Source organism: Corapipo altera, unplaced genomic scaffold (assembly GCF_003945725.1).
Source record: "Corapipo altera isolate COAL_440 unplaced genomic scaffold, ASM394572v1 175, whole genome shotgun sequence".
NCBI lineage: Eukaryota > Metazoa > Chordata > Aves > Passeriformes > Pipridae > Corapipo > Corapipo altera.
This window is the reverse complement of record NW_020884942.1, coordinates 1,032,553-1,043,261: the sequence shown is the minus strand read 5'-3', so window position 1 is coordinate 1,043,261 and position 10,709 is coordinate 1,032,553. Positions and strand designations below refer to the sequence as shown.

The window sequence follows — 10,709 nt, the reverse complement described above, 5'->3', positions numbered from 1 at the left end:
CAACCCCAGCAATATTAATTTGTGGTGATATATTTTCCTCAGTCCTGCCAGGACAGGGTTAATTTTTGCAGCAGCTGAGAGGGGCCATGGCCAGGACCTGGAGGTTATTCTATACCACCTCATGGCAGTGCCTGGGGTGGGAGAAAGGGAGTCTCTCTTCCAGGGAGAAGAATCCTTCCCAGGGAGTAAGAGTGGTGCTGGTCCCGAGCCAGAGGGAGTGATGTGGTGATGGCTGCCTGAATCACTCTCTCTTTTGTACACTTTTGTTATTAATATCATTGCTGTTACTGTTCTTTTTCTCATCTCATTGCTGTTTCCAGTAAGTTCCTATCTCAGCCTGTGGTCTTTATCTTGTACCTCAAATTCTCCTCTCCAACCCCCAGCAAAGGGGGCAGGGGCAGAGGGGAAGCGAGTGAGCAGCAGCGTGGTTTGGAGTTTCAGTGGGAACACTAAACTGGGGATGACACTTCCTAAGCCATGACAAACGTAAAGGAGAAATGCAGTTGTGGTTGAAAGAGGACACAATGAACCTGCATCAAATGTAGTCATTAAGTATTGTGTGCTCTGAGTGTATTGGAACAGTGCATTTCCCTGTGGCTGTTCCCAGAGCTCCCAAAGTCCTACCCGTGGGATCTTGCTTTTTCAGCAGCTTTCACCAAACTTGCATGACCCTTAATCGTGATGTTAGCATAGAATGGAGCTGCTTATTCTTAGGTGGGGCTTTAAGGGTCAGTATTTTCTCCAGTGAATCCTGCTTCATCTCTGGTGAGAGCTAAAGACTGGTTGATCCTTTTTCTGCATATTCCAAAATAACTTGGGCTTCATCTTCCCATAAAACAACTTCAACGATCCTTGTGGCTGTTGCAGATTAAGAGCCTGGTGGCTGTGTCCTTGTTTTTGGATTCTTGAGATAACAGATTTTACAGCAATACTTTAAATTAGGAACGTGTGGCTCTTGCTCATGCCCTGCTCTGGAATAATCTCTGTATGTTCATGTTTTCTTTACCTGAAATATTTAGTGTGGAACTGGTACATAAAAGGAAGGTTCATCTTTAGGCTATAGTGAGAGAAGAAAGCATCCTGAATATGTGAGACCTACTTTTTGAAAGAAAGCTTTTTATTTGTACTGCTTGTGTTTGTTTTTGGTTTTTTTTCCAGAATGTCATCCTTTCAGTCAGGTGTAGAAGACTACTTTCGTCGAAATCAAATCCAGTTCTGGAAAGGAGTGCTGGAAGAGAATTGCACTAAGAGTTGCACAATTATTGGATTACTGGAAAACTTACCAAAAAAAAATCTACCAGATTTGTTAGTTCCATGCACACAAACAAAAAGAATTGTAATTGTGGACAGGGACTGAAATAGAGTGTCAGAACTGACATATAAACACCTCACAGAACTGGGTAAGTGCACTGTAAGCTTTCTGTTCAGAAGCGTGTGGATTAGTACAAGTGGTCTTCTCAAACCTTTTTATTATACACTCTTATGTAGGAAAAAAGGGAGATAGGTCTTGCAAAAAAAAAAAAAAAACCAACACAAACAAAACAATAAAAAGAGTATAAATATTATTATAATCTTTATAATCCCAACTAGCCACATTGAAAATGTCCTTTGTACATTGTTTTGCCACTGACTAGCAGGAAGTGCTAGCAGGAAGGTTACACTAATGCACAAATGCATTGTGCTCATGTGCTAGAACAAGTTTTATTTTGCTTTAAATCTGCTTAATACACCCAAGTTATCCCATTCTTTTGGAGGAATTGCAGGGCATCATTAGGATATGGCTATGCAGATAAACTCATATATTTGTTATATGCAAGCATACAGCTGAATCTATTTGGATGCAGATTTTTCTAGAAAGGTGTCTTTTAACCTTTCCTTCTAAGTTAATTTCTCATGCAATTTATGCTTGCACTGCTATGACTGTTTCTTTTCTAGGATTTATTTTCTTCTGATCATCTCTGTGCCACTCAGATTTTTCTCTTAGTTCATTACACTCCTGCCCTTTCTTTGTTCCTTCCATTTGGGATCCTGCAAGCTCCTGGTGTTTTTCTCGTATTTCATTTATACTTTTAGGGTAACATTTTTATAGGTCCCACTTGTGCTAGTTAGAGTGATGGTGGCTTGGATGCCCAAATGTTCCCTTTTCTGAAGAGAGTAGTTGGAGCTTACTCCCTGACCACTGCAGCTCTTCAGCAAGGAATGAGGGTGGAGATCATTCAGAGCCTTTTCCAGGCTGTTTTGAATATTGGGATGGCTGGGCCTGAGATCAGATTTACACTGCTTGCTCTCAGGCTTTCCATTTGGGTAACAGCCTGTGGATGAATGAGTCATACCTCTCTCCTCATAAACACTAACAACCACAGATTAAGTGACTGAGGAGAAAGCTGTCCTGTGATGAGAGAGGAAAAGAATGCTTGGCATTTCATTAACAAATGCTGCCAAAACTGACTATATTCAGCCTTTCCCTTAATGCACTATCAGTTTACTTTCCTGGGCAACCATGTTGAAAAGTCCAGTGCAAAAAGGGATGGAGTTTTTCACCGTTTCGTCTTCTACAGAAGCTCACAATTAGTAGGACTGAAAGAAATTCAGTTCAGATTCATGAGTTGTAACTTTGATGTCAGTTGAGTCCTCTGCTGTTTCTATCTGAGTAGACAGCATGAGTGCAGAAAAGTGCCTTGTTTTCAGATAATTCTCCTGCTCCACACAGCCAAATATTGTCTGGGTCTTTCTGGGTGTCTGGACACGGCTGGGCACACCTTGTGTGTCTGTGTCATGGGTTACTCCGTGGTGTTCTTGCTGGTTTATCTTGCTTTTGTGCCCTGAAGAGGGATTTTCATCAGAATTTTCCTAGCTTGTTACAGAGATTTAGTGGTTAAAAAAAAAAAAAAAAAGAAAAATGAAGTGAACAAAATATCTACTAACTCCTTTTTCTTGACCTCTGGGTAACGAAAAATGAAAAGTGTCACTTTTCCTGCATTTTTCTGGACACTTAGTAATAGATCCTGACATGCTGCATACTTTAGGGAGGTGTCTGAACTAGAGGGCAAACAAGGTTGCTAATTGCTTACAGTCTGGGTAATGTGCAAGAATATAAATCCATAAAGGCTTTGGGAAGAGTTGAAACTGTTGCTTGGGAAGACATCATACTGCAATTCAATGCAAAGGACTCCAGGGAACTCTATGCTCCTCCCTATTTGCTGTTTTCTCAATGTTGTGTATTGAACAGTGCACAGAGAGCTTAACACAGGGCTCCTGCTGACAGAGAGAGAGAAAGCCAGAAAGAAACACTTAAAGGATTCCTGCAGTGGAAGAAAGCTGTGATTAAAACACTTCATAACTCAGCTTGCTCTAGAGCTTTTCCCACAGCCCACGATTCCCAAGGGCATTTCTCTCGAAAGTCAACAGTTCTGCTAAGCAGCTTTTTGTCTCAGGGCACTGTTCCCACCGTGTCTGCCACCTCTTCCTGGAGATGCTGAGCGTGGCTCTGGGCTGCTGCACGTCCTGTTCCTTCGGAGAGCCTGGAAGGCACATGGCTGGCAATGCAGGCCAGTTTACCAGTGGGGCAGGTATTCTCCTTGAGCTGGAGGAGACCTTGGCCGTGTAGTTGTTTCCTGATGAACCTCTTCATCACCCCAAACCCGTGAGGTGCTGTCACCTGCTTGTGTGTCCTGGAGATTTGAATGGTGCTGAAACTGGGATGAAACCAGTGACCTGGTGACCACATTGGATGTCATTATGGGTCAAGCCCAGAAACTGAGAATGGAGCGAGTATGAGGAGGAAGAAGGTTGTCTAGGAGGTGGTGTGGTGGCCAGCCACGCTGCCAGTGCAGCCCAGACACGATGGGATCACCTGGGCCTGGCTCACAGCCACGCCAGGGCGTGCCCGAGTTTCAGGTGCGTTGTGAAGTTTCTGCAGCATTTAGCAAGGCAAGATCTGATGTAGCTGAGTGTTTGCAAGTTTAGTTTCGGTGCTTGAAATGCAGGAGACAAATGAATTTCGCTCCCACCCACAGGAATGAGAGCCTGTTAGTCCAGCGAGGTAGAGGAGGCATCCGGCTGCCTCAGATGGAGAACAACACTTTTGGGAAACTACCTGTGGTGAGAGCAGAGGCAGCCCCACAGCCAGCCTGCTTGGCTCTATGGAGCAGTCCCATGGAGCAAGCAGTGCAGCACTTTGATTGCTGTTGGAAACACTGAACTCCTAGACAGGAAAAGAATGAGGAGCTCTACTCTCTCTCCCAAGCCTAGAGCTTACCCTGATCCCTTTTAGACCCGGTGCAAACAGGTTTGTAGAACTGAAGCAGCCAGTTGTTTATGCTCTGTACCAGCCCTACCTGGCTCTTAGCTTTGCACATATCATTTGTGGTGATGTAACTGGTGTCAGATTTGAGGCATGGCTGCGTTCCAAGAGGGATCCACGTTGCCAGGTGGAAATTTCTGCTCAACCGTATAAGTTGCATCAAGGAAGACATGGAAAAACTCAGTGAGATCTGAGCTATAAGTCATGCCTTCCATTAGCAACTTGGCCACGTTGAGGCATCATGTTTGAAGTGCCTCAGGTTGGCTGTTCCTATGTTTTTTATTGAGAAACAATTTGAAGCTGGTGGGGCAATGAAAAGGAGTTACCTTTTTTTTTTTTTTTTTTATAAGCAGAAGCCAAAAATTCATGGGAAAAACCCATGTAGGAAGCAGAGGAGCTCCCAAGTGATGTGAAGGTAACTCAGCCTATTTTATTGAATAGGTAAATAAACACACCCTGAGAGCTAGTCCAAAACATTCATTAAAACAGATCCTGTGCTTCTTCAACAGCATATTTCTTAAGAAAGAGAAAGGCACTGACAGTAAAAGGCTTTGTTCAGAACATGCCCACTCCTGTGCCTCACAATTTGCAATTCCCCCATTGTTTTAATGTTCTTGATTAATTTTTACTTTTAAGAAGCTTTTCCACAAGGGAGAGCCTAAAACCTAGGTCAAGCTGTTCCTATAGTGGTACTGGCCTGAGATTGGAGCTTCTGCCCTGCAGAGAAAACGTGATTTGGCTCTCCAGGAGTATTTCGCTCTCTTTGAAAGTTTTTACCTAGAGCAAGAAAATTGGTTTGAATCTTCCTTTCCTGCCCATCAATTAACTTCAGGCTGCTTTGAAACATGGAAACACAGTATGGCAGGGATAGTTGTCCGTGTGTCCAAGAGCTGGGCTCACCTCAGGGTCTGGCTCTTGGCAGCAGTGGGACTGCCGTGCTCTGTGTCCTGGCACAAACAGCTGGAACAATCCCTTTGGTTGGGAGCAGAGTGGGGAATCTGCCAGTTTGGTTTGCCAGCAGTCTGTGCTTGGCTGCCTCATTTCTGAAAGGAACTTAAGGCAGAATGGTCTGTGTTACTGACAGCCTCAGCTTGGGTTTATTTGGCAGTAAAATATTTGCCAGGCTTATCTGTGTCTAGTGTTTAGAGATTCTAACTTTATCTTTTTATTATTAAGTGTCCATGAAATAGAACTAGGCCCTTTTCTCCTTTATTTCTTTTAAACAAAAATCCTTATTACCTGGGTTTTTTTGTAGTTGTTTTGACTAAAGTTAATCGTGAAGGTGAGGTGACCTTTCTTATCAGAATTTCAGATTTTGGGGGAGTGATGGTTTCTGTTTGGGGATGTCTTGTTCCCCACAACTCAAACATAGAAATTGTTGATGTAGATCTTTGAGGCACAGTACAACTTATGACTGGAGCTCCTCTGAGGTAACAAATCCCATCCTGATTTGATGGGCAAGGAAATGAGGTGAACCTCAATGGAATTTAAAAATAAAAAAAGGATGGAGCTTTCTGACATTCCCAGTCATATGGGGTTATTTTTCAGGCCTTGCTGCTTCAGACATCCTTGGTTACCCTCATCATGCAGGCTTGTTTGGGGCAAGACAGAAATAAGAGATGTAGTTGTAGAAAAGACTGGTATCTGCTTAACAACTGTTACAGTCACAGAACTAACATCTATCAGAAAAACTTGGGATTCAATTTAAAGCGAATTTAGTGGAATTCTGGGCATATTTGTGCTCTCGTGCAATAGGATCGATGTACCACGTGGGGGCAATAAGGGATTGTCTGTGCCTGAGCTTTTACCTGTGGATGAAACCGCAGGAGACACGGTTGTCAGATTTTGCCTGCCCTTTTGTTCCAGTGTCGTGGCTCAGCAGCTGTTTTTCTCTGCAACATGTAGCTTGTCTACACTCTTGATTTTTGTGCTGTGGCTTCAGAAGTGCTGCTGGCTACAGGCTGAACCTTCTGGGTAGGGAGGACGTGTTTGGACAAGTTCACAAATCAGAATGAGAGAAGCTGCTGAGCGAGTGTGTCTCTGTGTGCACAGGTATGAGCACATGCTGTGCTTAATTGACTTGTTCTAATTGCCACTTTCACCATGAGAGCCAAGCTGAAATACAGATGCAATTCTGAAAGTCAAAGTAGATGATTGCAAAAAGGGATTGCAGCCTCTCGGGTTTTTTTCTGTTAGCAGAGGTTTTTCCTGTACACAAGTGACCAGGCCTGTTCTAAAGAATTGGTTAATATTGAGAGTTTAATCCTAGGTCACAGGCTGAGGCTGGTGGACTTTGCACTTTGTAAAGGCCAATCTAATTGGTAGCTGCAATGTGTGTAGATGGGCTCCTGAAAAATACCCCAAAGGGGAGCAATCTGAGAAGTCCAAAGACTTCCTTCTCTGAGAATTGCTAGAGCACGATTGTTGGGGGACAGTAGTATTTAAGATTGGAAGTGGAAAATTCCCCCCACAGAGTCTACAAATATCAGTAGCATGAAAATCAGTTTCTCAAGTTGGTTTAGCAAGGTACTGTTACTGCTGAGTGCCTTTGCCATTCCATCTCTGCCAGTAGAACAAGATGCATTCTACCCATTTTTGAAGTTTCTGCACTCGTTGCTGTGGAAGAACAGTATTTCTCCTGTCCCTGCAGGTCAATTTTAACAGTGAGAGAGTAATTCTGGCAATGTGCAGGTATGGCTGTGTTGTTCATTCTTTGTGCTGATCATGGAGCGGGTCCAGAGAAGAGCAACGAGGCTGGTGAAGGGACTGGAGCACAAGTCCTGTGAGGAGAGGCTGAGGGAGCTGGGGTTGTTTAGTCTGGAGAAGAGAAGGCTTAGAGGCGACCTCATCACTCTCTTCAACTACCTGAAGGGAGGTTATAGCCAGGTGGGGGTTGGTCTCTTCTCCCAGGCAACCAACAATAGGACAAGGGGACATGGGCTCAAGCTCTGCCAGGGGAGGTTTAGGTTGGATGTTAGGAAGAAATTCTTTACAGAGAGGGTTATCAGGCATTGGAACGGCCTACCCAGAGAGGTGGTGGATTCACCATCCCTGGAGGTTTTTAAAAAGAGATTGGATGTGGCCCTTAGTGCCATGATATAGTAATTGGAGTTGGATCAGGGGTTGGACTTGATGATCTTGGAGGTCTTTTCCAACCCAATCTATTCTATGATTCTGTGTGGATCATATCTCCCGTCATCCAGCAATTCCTGTTCACCTTGACTTGAATATTTTGCCATTTGCTAATGACAGTTGACCATTGATCAAATTCACTCTTTTCATGTTTTTCTACCATCTAGGGTACTAGTGGGCTGTGAGTACAGAACAACACCACACTTTAGTCACTCAAATTGGCTTGGTTTGTTATTTCAGAAAGGATCTGGTGCTCTTTGTCACTGTTGGTAGAGAACTTCTTAATCAGTGATGAGACAGGTTGAGGGATGATTTATTGATCCATATAGACTGGTCTCTACTGAGATATCTAAGGTGACGTGGAAGGCAATCCAGAAAATGGTTCGGTGAGATGAGACAACTAGTCTCTGTCTGGTTCTGCTGCACAGACCATTACAGACTGCAAAGTACTTTGCTGAACTCTTCGGGGCTGAAACACTTCCAGACCAGGAATATGGCCAGGGTGGTCACTAATTGTCATGACAGTCCATCTAAGATGTGAACACAGTGGTGGAAATGCGGGTTTTTCCTTTAGTGGACCTCTGAGGTGCTCTGCAGCTGGTGGTGTGACACCAGGTCCTCAAAAGTGATGGAAGAAAGAGTGATCCCGTGGAGAAAGCTCTCAGCCCTTGCAGTTAGGCCTTAGTGACACTGTGCTTAGGCTTAGGTTAACCATGTCTAAAGCAAATTGTTGAATATCTCCAGGTGGTAATGGGTGGGAGAATTGTTGTACAAGGCACTGGCCCAAACCAAAGTAGGACAATGGCAGTGAACTGTGGCAGTCAAAGCTCTGTGAACTGCCCCAGAAGGGATTCTGGTGCTTTCAGTGACCTACCTGTAATGAAATCCATACCAATCCATCTTTCCATCTTCATCCTTGGCATGCCCACATGTGTTGCCATTGCAAAGTCCCAGTACAACACACTAGAGAAGTGAACCAGTGGTGTGTGGCCCAGTTAGTCTGGCATACAAGGTATAAAATGCTGGCTTAAATGATTGTAACTATTTCCACTCTCGACTGTGCCAACCCGCTGCTGTAGACAGAAGGGGAGACACAATGTAAGCTTTTGAAACTGCTTGCCTTGCTGTTATGAGATAGGAGAGCTCTGAGAGACAGAGCTTTGTAGTGTGTATTTGGAAAATATATGCTGACAAAATCAGCAATAGGTGTAATTTTTCAGCCTGCAGAGTTTCTCTTTGCCACGGTGAAGGATCTGAAAGATCTGAAAGGCTTCTGAAAGAAGCTTTTCCAGGTGCTGTTTTTCTTGGTTGATAAGAAGTCTGCTTTGAAGGACTTCCTCCATCCTCATCCAGAGGATGATTAAAGAAAGAGATGACATCATGGTACAGTATAAGGGCAATTCTAATTGTCCCTCTCAGGCCAAGAGGAGAATATGGTGTAGATTATCTGTTATACTAGTTCAGTGAGTGAGTTACAGCTTGTTATCAGTTTCTTTCTCACAGAGAGAAAGCTGTACTTTGTTCTGACACTGCATCCTTCCAACAGCAACAGCTGGCTTTCATGTGTGATGAAATTCTTCTTCTTCTAGCTTTGTTCTCTAAACTTTTCCTCCTCCTGCTGTAAAGGCTTCAAACACTGCCTGGATGGTTGGAAAGTTTGACTTCATGTGTGTTACGGAAACTCAGAGGTCTTTGTGGGTAACCATGAACAACACACTGCTGAGTCTGGGTATAGTGGGTCAGATAACCATCCACTCCCTCTTTTAAGTTTCAAAATCACACCTCAAGCATGGTTTTTATTAGAGTTGATGAGGATTTATTAAATGATTGAGTGTGTAGAACAGAGGTTCAGCCTGATAAGGCACTTCCTATTTGTACTGTGTTTGCTTGGGAGTAGGAATTGCAGAGGGTAGAGCTGTCATCTTCTAGACTGGAAAACTGGAGTCTTGTCCCTTCCCCTGCCTGTGGTGGCAGGTGATGCCATATGTCTCTTTGCAGCCTGGTTCTAAGTGTGTGGGTAGAAGTGTGAAAATGGATGGTGACTCCTCTAATATAATATATATATTATATAAGGAAAGGCTGGGAAATTGGGATTGTTCAGCCTGGAGGAGAGAAGGTTTTGGGGAGACCTTTCAGTACCTGAAGGGGCTCCAAGAGATCTATGGAGGGACTTGGTACATGGGCCTGGAGTGACAGGACAAGGGGGAATGGCTTCCCTGGGAGGGTGGGGAGGCCCTGGCACAGGTTGCCCGGAGAAGCTGTGGCTGCCACATCCCTGGGAATCTTCAAGGCCATGTTGGACAGGGCCTGGAGCAACCTGGGATAATGGAAGGTGTCCCTGCCCATGGCAGTATGTTGGAACGAGATGGTGTTTTAGGCCCCTTCCAACCCAAAACATTCTGTGATTCTATGACATGATGGAAAACAATTTTTTTGCCTGTGTGGGTAGAAAGGCCAGAAATGAGCTGAGTGTAAGACAGAGGTGCTGGGGATGTGGACACTTAAACGTGCTGAACCTTTGCACCTTTTCCTTACTGGGTTGTTTCAGGATAGTAAATTACTTGTGTTTTGGGTGAGGAGTGAAAGTCTGGACTAAAGAATGAAGCATAAAAAGGAGTAGCAGGGTGTTGATGCTTCTAAAGGCTCTGCCATATCTGTAATTATTGCTTCCTCTACCTGAGCTTGGTCATATGTGGCTTTTAAAGTGATCACATCAGATTTATTCTCAGGCTTAGCAGCAGCTGCTTTTTTTCCACAAGAAAACTTTAGTGCTCTTTTTAGATGTTAAAGCAAGTGATTGAAATGAAGATGACTCTGAAGTGTCGGCACTTGGAAGGACTCGAAACTGTATTAGCACTTAAGCTGCAAATAAACCTGCCTGCTTGGTTTCCATTGCCTGTGGAAGAGCCAAGCAAATGGCAGGCAAATAGAACACCTGAGAAAGCTGTAATGAAAGCACTTCACTTGAATGAAATCACAATTGATGTTATGAATGGAGTTGTCTAAAATGCCGGCTATACTTTTGCAGCTTTCCTATTTTTTTTTAATTTTTTTTTTTGTATCCATGAGATTCTCCAGCTTCATTTCACTTTTTAAAGGAGAACAAATCACGGAATATATTTCCCAAAACCTTGTACCTTTTGTTCTTTTGAAGAGGTGAGAATGCTGCCAGTCAGGAACAACTCCTTAAATTCGCGAGTCGCCCTTTTTGCTGTGGGCGAGAGCCGCGAAGCCGCTTCGGGCTGAGAGGGCTGTTCTGCCCGATTTGCGTGTG

At 44.0% G+C, this 10,709-nt stretch overlaps 1 protein-coding gene across 5 annotated transcripts in view; it reads left to right on the top strand.

The window, feature by feature from the left end:
* Positions 1-6,628: 6,628 nt before the first annotated feature.
* The window catches only part of FARP2 (FERM, ARH/RhoGEF and pleckstrin domain protein 2), a 77,084-nt gene continuing 73,003 nt past the window's right edge, over positions 6,629-10,709 (top strand). For 4 of the 5 annotated variants that reach the window (XM_027661795.1, XM_027661799.1, XM_027661798.1 and 1 more), the window contains exon 1: positions 6,629-6,994. The gene's annotated coding sequence lies outside the window, so the exon portion shown is untranslated. The remainder of the gene's footprint in view (positions 6,995-10,709) is intronic. The other variant, XM_027661796.1, reaches the window with a different exon arrangement.